The sequence below is a fragment of the Amblyomma americanum genome, chromosome 1 (assembly GCF_052857255.1).
Source record: "Amblyomma americanum isolate KBUSLIRL-KWMA chromosome 1, ASM5285725v1, whole genome shotgun sequence".
Lineage (NCBI taxonomy): Eukaryota > Metazoa > Arthropoda > Arachnida > Ixodida > Ixodidae > Amblyomma > Amblyomma americanum.
Window position 1 is genome coordinate 165,873,732 of NC_135497.1, and position 13,776 is coordinate 165,887,507.

The window sequence follows — 13,776 nt, forward strand, 5'->3', positions numbered from 1 at the left end:
ACGAAGCTTTTATGAAACGCCAAAAACACATCGCAAAAAGACAGAGCAACAGAGCACTAGACGCGAGGTAAGGCTGAGCACATCATCAAGAGGAAGTGCCAGTCCAGCTTAAAGTTGTTCGGTTCACAATCATCCCCAGATCAGTTGTGAGAAATCTTAACATCCTGCCTGTACGAACTACCAAGCTCAAGCACTGTGCTTGCAATGTCGTCGTCTTTGTCACGTACCCGCACTCACGAGTGTTAAACTGCCAGTCTCTCATGCTGTAGTTTGAAATCGTCGTCTTCCATCCGTGCACGTGGAAGCGTCATCAGACAAGCATGCAGCAAACCGCACGAAATAGTGGAGGAGCGGGATCCGAACTCTAGGTGGCACTAAAGAATGAGTTCCGCTAGCCGCTACTTCAGACCCCTACGCCGTCGCCACAGCTTTTTTTTTAAGTATGACATTTGTAAGATTTAAAGTATGTTCTATTCACATTAACTAAATTATTTACAAATCTTTTAGGATACGCCACGAAACACATCGCAAAAGACAGCAACAGAGCAGTAGACGCGAGGTATAGGCTGAACGCATCACAAAAGAGTGCCACTCCGGTTTTAAGTCGGTCGGTTCATACACTTCCCTAATTTGAACAATCAGTTGTGAGAAATCCTAACATCCTGCCTCTACGAACTGCCAAGCTCTCGTGCTGTGCTTGCAATGTCATCGTCTTCTTCATGTAGCCGCGTTCACGAGAGTTGTTGAATGCGCCAGTCTCTCACGCTGTAGTTTTAAAGCGTGGTTTTCATCATCTTCCATCCGTGCGCGTGGAAGCGTCATCATACGAGCATGTAGCAAACCGCACGAAATGGCGGAAGATTAGAAGCAGTGAAAGTCAGAAGACTCAGTACAATTGCAATGTCATCGGGTAATTGTAATTAAGCGACCTGCAAAATTTCCTTGTTCTGAATCTATTCTGTGCTTATCACTTATTGTAATTATCGTGGTAAACACTACTGAATTGTTTTCTAAATACTCCTGGCGTACATTAGTTTATGTACACAGACACAACAATGCGCTGGCTAATATTAGCAGTCCATTTTAGCACAGTGGGAATGGCAGCAGCAAACGAGGCACCATGCTAAGAAATCCTTTTTGCCTTGCTATCCAGGTTAGTGTTTCCAAATCTGCACATTGCTACAGGAGTTACGACCGCTTTCTACTGCCGCTGCCCTGCCCACTGTGTTCAGCATTTCCTTTCTTGCGTGACTGCATTATCAAAAGATCTGCTGTCTTGAGGCGGTGTTGAAACCAATCTTGGCCCGATTGAAAAACAAATGTTATCGGAATTGCTAGAAGGCCAGAGCAAGATAAATTCAACAATGGGGGGCCTGCAGGCGTCTCAAAACAACTGAGAATAAACTTTCCGGTTTAACTCAGTGATTTGATGGCACTGAGAAACAGTTGTCGGCCCTAAATGTCTTAGCCACGAAAGTAAAACACATGGAATCGGCAATATCGGAACTTCAGGAGCAGCTTAGTACAGTTAGGAACCAGATAGACGACTTAGAAAACAGAGGCAGGAGAAATAACCTGATCACGTACGAAAAAAAAACAGCTAAGCGAGGAGACAGCGAGGAACTGGAAAAGGAAGCAATTGATGGTGTTTTTTTTCCTGGAACAAGGTTGTACAGTGAGTGGTGTTGAAAGATGCCACAGGGTGGGCAAAACGGAAATTAATAATGCGCGACCAGTCGTTTTGACACTCCTCCACTTCTGTGAAAAAATTTCAATATTACTACCATTCTATTTCCTCAAAAACACCAAAATCAGCTCAAAATCTAAACACAAAAAAGCTGAAAATTATTAGCTGAGGATTTTTCTGAACGAGTTAGGGAAATACGGAAACAACAGTAGAAAAGCTCTGAAGAAGAGGGGAAAGAGGGCGACAAGTTTTGAAGCTTTTCTATGATAAGCTAAGCGTTATTAGCACACTGTATGATTGGGATGCAAAAAGAGCTCCTCTCTTTAGGCAAAAAAAGGAATCAAACTCACTCCGGACTAAGAGATCTCAGAGCCTGAAAATACTAAATGTTAATTGCAGAAGCGTCATAAACAAGACAACAGAGTTAGAGGCTCTTCGGCTTTTGCATCACCCTGAAATAGCGGTTTTGACAGGAAATTGACTTAACAATACAGTGTTCGACAGTGAGTTCGTTACCACTGGTTAAAGTTCGCACCCAAAGGATCGTGATGGTAGAGGTGGAGATGTCAGCATTCGGTTTAAATCATCCCTGCGAATTTTACCCACGCCTGATGTACCCAATGTAGAGTGCATTTTTTGCACAACGTACTATGGAAACGTTAGATATATTATTGGAGCAATGTACAGGCCCCCCAGCTCTACCGTTGCCGTATTATAGGAACTGAAACAATATTTGCGCATGAGTGTTAAACCCAATTATTGTATTATGCTGTCATTATATTTTAATTTGCCTGAAATAAACTGGTCAAATTTTTCAGCTAAAAAGCATGGCCCCAAAGGTGAAGCTATGCTGGGCATTGCTTTTGCCTTCGACTTATTGCAGGTTGTAGAAGAAAATACCATAATTTAGGGCAATTGTTAATCAATGCTCGACCTCTTTTTTTGTTAGCGGATCAATTACTGCTAAAACATATAGCCAGATAGTAGACAGAATATCGGACCACAAAGTGGTACTGCTCACTACTGTACGCACCACTTTAGATAAGAAACCTAAACATTTATCCTATCGAAACTTTTCTAGAGCTTTTCTCGGAATACATTATAAGCATCTCGGAATCTTGACCACTGATGACTTCACTTGGAGTAAGCACGTTGACTACATAAGGGATAATGTTAATCACAAGTTGTTCTTTCTGAGGAGAGCTTTGAGACTCTACTTCTTCTGCCCGACTGCTCCCATACAAAAACATAATTCTGCCGATACTGAACTATGCATGCATTATTTAAGACACTTTCACTGAAACTTACAGTAATAAGATCGAAATGGTGCAAAGAAAAGCAGTTCGCTTCATTTATAATAGATTTGGACGTACGTAAGTGTCAGAACTGTTAACTAAAGCGGACTTGCTCCCGTTAACGCAAAAAAATCGTGTGTCGGGACTAAAATTCCGGTTTCAATTTATTAACGGCCACTATAAGACATGTCTTACGAAAATAATTTCTTTTTCATCTGGTTAAGCCACTAGGCAAAGACATGGCCGCACAGTAACGCCATTTACCACGCGTAATAGCCATTTTAAGTATTCTTTCCACGAACAGTAATTTGAACGGAATCTCCTAAGCAATGACCACGTTTCAAATCATCTATGTCGACATTTCTTCCAGTGTTGCTTAAAAAATTCTTGTGTATGCTTATTTTCCAAAATTTTCAAGCTACGTTGCTCTACTTTTTTCTTGTGTTCATTGCCTGTGTTATTATTTGTGTTTACTTATCTGTATCCCACCCTTCTATTCTAAAATCCCCGGTGGGGATTGCAGTATAAGCAAAATAAATATAGATAACACTGAAATGTTATAAGTGCAGGGCACGTGTATGCATGCAGTGCGTGCCAGAAGTAAAGGCAGAGTGATATTTTAGGCCCCAACTCATAACTGTCTCGGTTTTGTCTCAGGTATTAGCTTGAAACACCTCACACACACGTACCCGCACATACACAACAGAATAAACCCTAGCCTCTCGTCCAATAGAGCCTTGAGGGCTTTTCTTGTATACTTATTACTAAGCTATATCGCCCGAAACTCCAGACTATAAAATATAACTCGAATCTTAAAATGACTGTTAGTGAGGGTGAAAGAGGGCCGACGATGTGAGGGCGAGGGCGAGGAATCCGGGCCAGCAAATTTTCTTAAGTGAGGGTGAGGGCGAGAGATGGCCATGGATTCAAAAGTGAGGATGAGCAGGAAAAGTAAAAATGAGGGCATTTGCCCAGCTCTGCGTGCGATGGTGCTCGCATGTTATGCGTGTTAATGCGTCTTTATAATGTGATACACACTATGTAGAGAAACTGAGATGTGAATGTATTATTTTTTCAGCATATCCACTTGTTAATATGGAGCTGCTAACAGCGCAATATTTACTCTATGACGCAGTTTCAACGAGGCGTACGCCTGGTTGAATCAACCCTAGCAACAGCTTTGAAATGGCGACGTCGAAAATCTCGGATATGCATTGCACACTGCAGTTAAAGGAATGGCAGTGCGCAGCTGGCCGAGGGTCTTGTGTGATTGTATCGCAATTCACGCAGCTGCTCAGCGCGCACGATAGTTCGCAGTGCCACAGAAGTTGGTCAACACATTTGCACACTCAACACGAAATAACTGCTCGCTACCCTAGAGGATGAATTAACTCCACTTGAAAATAAAATATTGGTGATAATGCGTGACTCTTGAACCGGCACTTTATTGCGTGTATTATATCAACAGCACAGAGTTCGACTTTCCAAACCACTTTCCTGAGCCGATTCTTGTCATCATCAGCGCCAAATTGCAAGCGAAGCTGAGGACGCGGAAGGAGCATGCTGGCGCTGATTAAAAACACTTACATTTGGTAAAAGGTGAGCAGAGCAAGCACCACAGCAACTCATTGGCTTTTGAAATTCCTCGTGAGATTCACGACAGCTACACCGGCATCAGATAGTACGCATAGTAAACGACGCACCAGCTCGACGACCTCGACTAACGTTGAGCTCGACTGAACCAAGATGGAAACCGGAAGCTGTGGGCGCGGTGTTGCCAGGCCGCCGAGCCGTTTTGCATATCGTCTATTTCAATGATCGTTGAGTATGAGCATACGATTGTAACAGATGGCGCTAGGGGTAGCAACAGTGAGCTAAAACACGAAGTGAAGCAGTAATAAATACCCGTCGCAGTGGCTCAGTGGCCAGGCCGCCCGGCTACTGAACCGGGTTCGAACCCGACCGCGGCGGCCACGTTTCGATGAGACGAAGCGCAAAAAGGCGCCCGTGTGCTGTGAGATGTCAGTGCTCGTCGAATATCCCCAGGTGGCCGAAATTATTCCGGAGCCTTCCACTATACGGTGCCTCTTTCTTCCTTTCTTCTTTCACTCCTGCCTTTATCGCATCCTTACGGTGCGGGTGGGTGTTCCACCGAGAATGTGAGACAGTTACTTCATGATTTCCTTTCCTTAAAACCAATTACCAATTTTCAAGCAGTATTAAAATGAGCCTATTGTTGAAGCAAGCTCTATTTTTCTAGCGAGAGCTACACTGGGCTACCGGTCGAGCATTTCGCGGTACATGGGAGAGGCCAGTTATGCGCATGCGCCGTTACCATGCCACCGCAGAAGAGCACGCCACCGCGGCCGCGCGCCAGCTCCACCGTCAAAGCCGAGCGTGATGTCACGCGGATGATCAGTTGTGCGCATGCGCTGTTACCGTGGTAACCAGAGAGACCCCACAGCTGCGCCGCGTTCTTCGTCGCCGCCTCGCCGCGCGCTGCTCTATCACCCGAACCCCGCGTCGCATGCGCAGGATTGTGTATAAACGGCGAAGATGTAGTGGGCGTCTGTTTCACAACGTTTGACATGCATGCAGAGAAGGAGAGTCCAGCGGCTTCTAAACGGCGGTATAGACAAGAGAAGATAACTCTTCTGATCTGAGGTTGTCGCCTGGCAGTTGGCTTGAACCAAATTAGAACGCTGGAGTCTTTACGTGAAACAAGGTATCACCGCTGTCAGACATCTCCCTTCGATCGCGGTGAATAATGGTGAAGCCTGCTGTGTTCGGCTTCTGCAAAGCGGCATTATCATCCAATGAGTCTACGTGGCACCGGGAACATCTGTCAAGCAGGTGATTGATGTGGTTGGCGACGTGTATACCAGCCTACGGCATGGTTTCAAAGTTGTGATTGACTTTGGATGATTTCAACAGGAAAAAGGACTCTCTTAGTGTATGAAATAAAAGTTTGACTTTAATTTAGCTTCGGACCCTCACGTCCAGGCTACACAATGGGTAACTACTATAGAGCTTGTATACTAACGAGGCTCTACCAAATCGGAATACTATATCGACAAAATTGAGACCGCTGCATGCTACTTCACGATCATCGGGCAGTCTTCGTCTCTGTCAAGCAAATGAATGAAAGATGTGTATGGGCTCCGTGCTCTGGTGTGGTGGCACTAGCAGCGACCACAGCGGCAGCGCCGCCTTGTGGCACTCGCCGCGTTAAACGGACGCTCAGTCACGGCCGGTCTCTCGAGGGAGAGCGCCCCCCCCCCCCCCCCCCCCCCCCCCCGAGACTGGCCGTGGCGGCCCTGCGCCTTCCTCCATGCCCGGTGCGTCAGCTCGGCCGCATAGCAGACGAGCACTGACCGCGATGCCATTCTGAGTCAATGCCTGCTTCTCTGCGGATTTCAACGCATTGAAAGCCTTGGCGCCACCGCTGCGTAGCCGCTGGTACATTTAGTTTAAATTGTTTTCAGGTTGGGCTGATCATCGATCCGAGCAACCATGATTGTGTTGAAGTCCCGACGGCACTGCAACATCCGGCAGTGCAACTTCTTGAGCTAAACTAAGTACCTTACAGCTTTAGAAACAAGTGTCTGACTGACCGAGATAATGAAATCAGCTATGTAATTAGATCCACAGCTGTGACATCCACTATGTGAATGGCCGGCTACAATTGCGAAAAACGCAAACTTATTACACACACACACACACACACACACACTGCAAATATTCGCGGCAATATATATATATATAATATATATATATATATATATATATATATATTATATATATATATATATATATATATATATATATATATATATATATATATATATATATATATATCAGATGATAGTGCTCTACATCCTGCAGGATTGACACTGCTTTGCTTTGTGTATTCCTCTCAGAGAAGCATATAGCTCTAAGCATATAAAAAGACGATGGGTTTTTTGCTGAGTATCTTCCAAACTTAGAGGGCTTTCATTTTATTAATTTCATGAAGGCACCAATTAAATGAATTATTTTGGTCTTATTTTTCATTTGGTAAATACTTATGGTGCTCTGCTGCTGTTCGATCGCATTTCGATAGAGGCGAAATGCTAGAGGCCCGCGTGCTGTGCGATGTCAGTGCACGTTAAAGAGCCCCACATAGTCGAAATTATATGGAACCTTCCACTATGGCACCCCTTTTAGAGTTGCATTGGGACGATATACCCCATTAAAGTCAAAAGATTAACTCCAGAAATTAAGGTTTAGCAATGTTGCGAAATCCAAGAAATATATATATAAAAATTTGAACCACTCTCTATTTTTCTTTTTAATCATCCAGAACAGGATTTTAGATCTCGGAATGCAACAAATAAATATACAAAATTTTAAACCACTGTAGGCAATAAAATGATACAAGTGCATACACAAAAGCTCAGGTGAAACAATGAAAAACGACGTAAGCGCTCTGAAATGTACGACGTCGCAACCACAGCATACACACACGCACGAAAAAAAAAACTAGAAACAACATGACGCTCTGAACCACAGATGAGCGTAACAAACGATGACTGAAACTTCAGATGCTAGCTCCAAGAACTTCACCGTAGACCATTTCCTTCGACTCACTCAGCTCGCATTCGTTCCCTCTACATAAAGAGACAAAGTAATTCATATCTCCTACAGTGATGGCACGTTCAAACCCCCCCGGTCAGTGTAAACCTCTTCCCATTTCAACACTCATGAATTTAGTTCGACAATGCACGCTCTTCCGGTGGACGCTCTGTGCATGAGCAAGCATGCACGATCTCCAAGCTAAGCGTTAAAATATACCCGGTACCTTGACTGCATTGTTTTTATAGCTGTTATGACCGTGGTAAACACAGCAGTAGATCGAGCACCCATAGTAGCTAATTTTGTTTTCGCCTTCGGACGAAACACCTTAACGCTCGCCTCGCTCACTGCAAACTGAACCAGATGGCGCCACTCGCGCGCACCAAACCGCATTGCACGGAGGCTATACCCAATGCCTCTCATTGATAAACACGCAGTGACCACAACAAGCCAGCCAGAGAAACGTACCTCTCGCGACATATATCCTGGCATAGCCGAGCTAAGCCACTGCCAATTTTTTAATCTGCCTTTTTCACAACGCCGCTCTGCGCCTGCGCGGCTCTTCTCCAGCTAAACTGGTTGAAGGAAAAAAAATGCCAGCTCCCATTGGGAATGTGCAGTTCATGCTAATGACAGGTGCATGCGACAGATGGCGGCAGCTGTCAAGCACATATTTGCCACTTCGCAGGCGCAGCTTGCTACTCGTGCAACCAAATCGCGCCTGCGTCTTCCACGCGGGTTTCTTTTCAACCAGCAGCAGACGAATATTCGCCACTCCCCAGAGGGCGCCACATCTCGTGAAAAAGACGGATTGGAAGTTTGTTCGCAAAAAGCGAATGAAATACTTCACAGTTCGGCACGATCCACAGACCGCAATGGCGGGCCGACGGTGGACAACAGTGCGCACTTGGTTTCAGAAGCACTAACTTTTCGCCGACGAACCCGTCACAGATCAGTGGCCGTCCCTGTGGCGTTCACAGCCACTACTGTAGTGGCACTTGCAGGACACTCTGTGGGAACTCTGGGGCAACTTTGTGGTCACAAAGCGCGCTAGGAGGCGAAAACGGGCGAAATGCGACGGCAGCCGCACTCGAACAACGCCGGTTTGTTTACATATGAGCATAGGACAGTCTGGAAAGCTGTGGTGTTGACTACCGAGTAAAAATTAGCTTATGACCTGGTTAATGTAGTTTGAAATTCGGCAGTTAAATAAAAAGATTTTCTTCTTTGGTTTTGATTTCTATATATTTTTTCCAACATTTAGTGCGTGCAAGGTTGATCTCAGTTGTCCTTGACATGGCCCTAGGTATTTCAAAGATCATTCGTGAAACTCCATCGTCGATCCCCTTCGAGTTCAGTGGTCATTGAAAAACCCCATGTGGCAGCGGGCGATACTCATTGAGTTCGACTTCCGTGACTTATTGGGCATTGCAACTGCCCGTGTGACGGGGGCAGCCTCGCATCAGGCAACAGGTATCACGTACCACATAGTACTGGCGTCATGAAAGCGCGAAGCTTCGTGCGAGGCGAAACCGCAGACATCCCACTGAGTGCTACCACATCTGAAATGTGTCTAAATTATGAATCCTGCCTTGAATTTCTTCGCGAAAAATAACAGCAAACAGAAGTGAGGCACAGAGATTCAATACGGAAGACTGCGCACACATGTGCCGTCCGCCTCCTTCGTTTGTGCGGCGTCTCTTCGCTCTGTAGTTTCTTGTTTGTTTTTTTTTGCCACGGACGCTTGCCAATGAAACGACTTGCGCATGAATGCGACGAACAAAACTCTTCACTGCGGCCGTGCTTTCGGTGGACTGCATTGGCAAACGGATGTGTTACGCAGCTTCGTGCATATTCGAATTTTACATGAAACAAAGGGCAGGCTTACGTTGGCCCCGCGGGCGCGTGAAGTTGTCGCCTATTTATTTTTATACTTGAGGTCTTTGTGTCAGCGCTTGTCCTGGGCTTCTTTTTCTTCATTTTGTGATGTAAAGCTGGAATATATAGATGTAGCAGTCGATGCAAGCACTGACTTCATCACTCCAGTCGCCGAATAAGAAAGAAAAACTGGAAATTAAAGACTGCTAAATACAACAAAGCAGACAGTGAATGCCAGATCACATTGCTTCCAATCTGCTTATTGTGACAAATCAAACAACGTAGACAAGAACAATGACTCGCACGGCCACAGCAACCTTCCTCCTGCGCGCCTTCACACTCCTAGCTAAATGCCAGCATTGCATGCAACAATGCTCAGATTGGGACACGTACAGTCTAACGCGATTTTGAGGGTGATCACTTTAGGGTTAACCCCACCTGGATTAAATCTCTAACGCCGTTTATTTTGGCAAGAAGCCTGCTATGAATACTTTAGCTTTGCTAGCTGAAGGATTCCTGTATCCTGCACCGCCATTTTTTGTTACGGACTAACTAACCGTCACTCAAGCAAAAATATGCGAGTCTGTTTAGGCAAGAAAGAACGTGGTGACCTTAAGATCGCGCTACACTCTACAATGCAAAATCCGCGACGTGCTGCCGGCGAGCTCGCGCTAGTGCATGGGTGACTAGCAGTCGCCGCTTAAAAGCGCCCGGCGTATTTTTATGCCGGCAGAGCCGGCGGAACAGCCGGTGACGCAGCCGGGGTAGCGAGCGGCGTGCGCGATGAGTAATTTTAATTCGTCTCGCAAACAGCGATACCACGGCCGATAGAGGCAGCGCGGCGATTTCGTTTCACCCAGTTTGTCTTAGAGAGCCCCCAGGGAAAACCCGTTCCGTTCCTTGAACGGGCTCAAGGTCGTAAAACACATAAATAAGCGGTGGTAAAACAACCCGAGCGCGTTCTCGCAGACTGATTGCGAAACGCCGAGACAGCCACACTGCTCGCCGCTTCTGTCTCCCCGTGTGCGCCGCCCTCGGCACTGCATGCTGCTACGCTGCGAACTGCACTCCTTGAGTCGAGCACCTCTGTGTTATCGCACTGCATCCTCGAACAGACGGCAAACAGCAGCCCGAATACCACGCATGCCGGAGAGCTCGCTGAGGCCACAGACAGGTATCGCGAGGGCGTAAAATGTTCTCTGTCAGTGTCGGGAGCGGGAATACGGTTCCGTGCATGCGCTGCAGAAACGAACACACAACCAACAAAGCAGGAAACAAACGACAAAACAAGTCAACAAGGAAATAAAACTAAGTGAAGGAAGTAGAGTAAGAGAATATCAACTGTGAAACTGAGCTGAAACTTGGTGCCATGAAAGTATAAAAGCGAATTTCCAGGCAAACAATGCTATTTAATTGGTTTTTGGGGGGAAAGGAAATGGCGCAGTATCTGTCTCATATATCGTTGGACACCTGAACCGCGCCGTAAAGGAAGGGATAAAGGAGGGAGTGAAAGAAGCAAGGAAGAGAGAGGTGCCGTAGTGGAGGGCTCCGGAATAATTTCGACCACCTGGGGATCTTTAACGTGCACTGACATCGCACAGCACACGGGCGCCTTACCGTTTTTCCTCCATAAAAACGCAGCCGCCGCGGTAATTTTTAAAATTCTGATTTCAGCGCTCGTTTCTCTATTAGCCATAGACAGCAGGTGGACTTTAGATGTGTGAAAAATCGCTAAAATGGAATACTGGCACAACACATGCAGAGGTGCGAGAATAAATGTGATAGTCGGGCGGGAAAGTTTGCATCCGCGTCCATTAAAAGCCACGTCACAGGCCTCCTATCAATGCGCGAATTCCGTTGGAGATGTCAGTTATAAATAAGCATCAGTAGACGTTATTCAAAAGCACCGATGACGAAGAGGTAGAGCAAATGTCTCGCGTGCAAGAGGACCGGGGTTCCAATGCCGGTGCAGCGCAATTCTCCACCGGTTTTGGGAAAAAAAACTGCGTGTCGATGGAATAGCATAACCAGACCTGGGGGGCGTACTGATCTCGGTGACCAGAACCGACAACGTACTCCCTCACTAGAGTAGGATTTGTCTACCCTGGTGTAGTACAGAGTCAATCACACTTGTCTAGAGTGCTCGCGAGGTGCCATCCGGGGAAAATAAAGCGGAATTCTAAAACAGGTATTGACTTTCACTGATACTGGTTGTACTGGAGAGCAGCAGAATAGACACGTGAACCGCACAGGTACCAGCGCCTTACCGCTAGCAAAGCAGGTGCGAAAAGATTTCACTTCATTTGCTCTGCAGCACACCGCCCGAGCGCTCTAGACAAGTGTGTTCGGTTCTGTACCTTGTATGAACAAACCAATTAACCCTCGCCCCTCAGTCCCCAGCGGCTGCGGAGCAACTGACCAAGGCGGCGGTCAGACCAGTGACACAGCCGAGGGTGCTAAGAATCTCTGGCTCCGGTCAGGTAGCCGCTTGAAACTGAACTTGGCAACGTTTAACGCTAGAACCTTCTCCAGTGAGGCTAGTGTAGCAGTGCTGTTCGAGGAACTAGAAGGTAATAAATGGGACATCATAGCGCTTAGTGAGGTTTGAAGGACAGATGAAGTGTATCAGTACTAAGGGGAGGGGGGGGGGGCACGTACTGGGCTATCGTGGATTAGCTAACGGACGAGAATTAAGTGTGGGATTCCTCATCAACCATGATACAGCTGGCAACAAAAAGAAGCTCTATAGTACAGTGACGAAGAAGACGAAGCCATGGCAGTGGCGCAGGACGGAGAGCACGCGCTAGGTCAGTGGCCATTAAAGCATCTCTCTGCCATCGTTCATCACGCCTCATTCTTCGGCTGGCCGCCACGTAGCATTTGGCGTGAGGTGCTGAGGAGTCATCGACATCCTGGTTCTGGAGCTTCGGCGTCCTGCGTCAGCCGGGTTCGTCGGCCTTGAGTTCTTGGCCTGCGTCACCCGGCAGTGCCCCAGCCTGTAAGACCCTATCAGACCCGAACCGACCTCGCCGTTGCTCCCCCGCCCCGTCCCCCACCCCGACCACCCGACACGATGAACTGGAACCGACGCCATGACCGACCCTTAGACCTTAGACTTCAATCATCCAAATGATCAGGCAGGCTTTCGTAAAGAATACTCGACAATAGACTATATTCCCGATATCAATCAGATGATAGAGAAATAAGCAGAATATAACCAACCCCTGGATGTAGCCTTGACTGACTACGAGAAAGCATTTTACTCAGTGGAAACGTCAGCAGTCATGCAGGCATTGCGGATCAGGGCGTAGAGGATTCTTATGCGAAATTACTAGAATATATAACGATTGCATATCTACCATAGTCCTACATTAAGTCAACAATAAAATTTCAATAAGGAAGGGTGTCAGGAAGGGAGACACATCTCGCCAATGCTATTCGCCGCCTGTTTGCAGGAGGCATTCAGAAGCCTTGTTTGGGAACCGTTGGGGATAATAGTAAATTTAGAAGAACTAACTAATCTGCGCTTCGCTGGTCACATTGTCCTGTTACTAAGATCATGACCAAGAAATGAAGTTTAAAAAAAATAGAGAAAGAGTGAGCATAGAAAAGCGGCTAATTTCGCTGTTGGGTCAGTCGTCTGATGCTCTTCCAGAGTAAAACATGTAAAATTGAGTTAAAATGCATTTTCAGATCCCGCTTGGTTCAAAGCAACGAAAAGAGTAGGAGTAAGATGGGCAGAAACACAGTACAACTATCAATTAAACGTCTACAGCGCTTGGATACAATGTATGCACTAATATCCAGGACAAGCAGAAAATAGCGAAGGAAATAGAAACAATTATCTACACTCATTCAGTTAGTTGCCTTTCCACTCGCCAGATGATCTAACGTTTTACGCATTAGCCAAGCAGTCGGTGCGCTTCCACACAACATTTTTTTTTTCTCTTATGTTGAGCGATCCCGCATGTTTCCGATTCCCTCAGTTAACTTTTGCTTTTACATCGAGCGCACGCTTTTTCAAACGTAGGATAATCCCACTCGCGTAGTATCTGCCGAAATGGCCTACCATTGTGCTCCTTGTGGTGTTAGTGCGAGAGCACTCATACGCAACGTTCTGAAATTAAAAAAAAGAACATTGCTTATATGCTCACCAACACCGACCAAGAATCTTGTCAGTGCACGTACCTACGTATGATCTTGCGCCGTTGCCTAGCACCCCGAGTCTACCCGAGTTACTAGGGTAAATCCGGAGAGGTCGCACAATCCGTACCGGTGGCTGTGATAGAAACAGCCACCTGC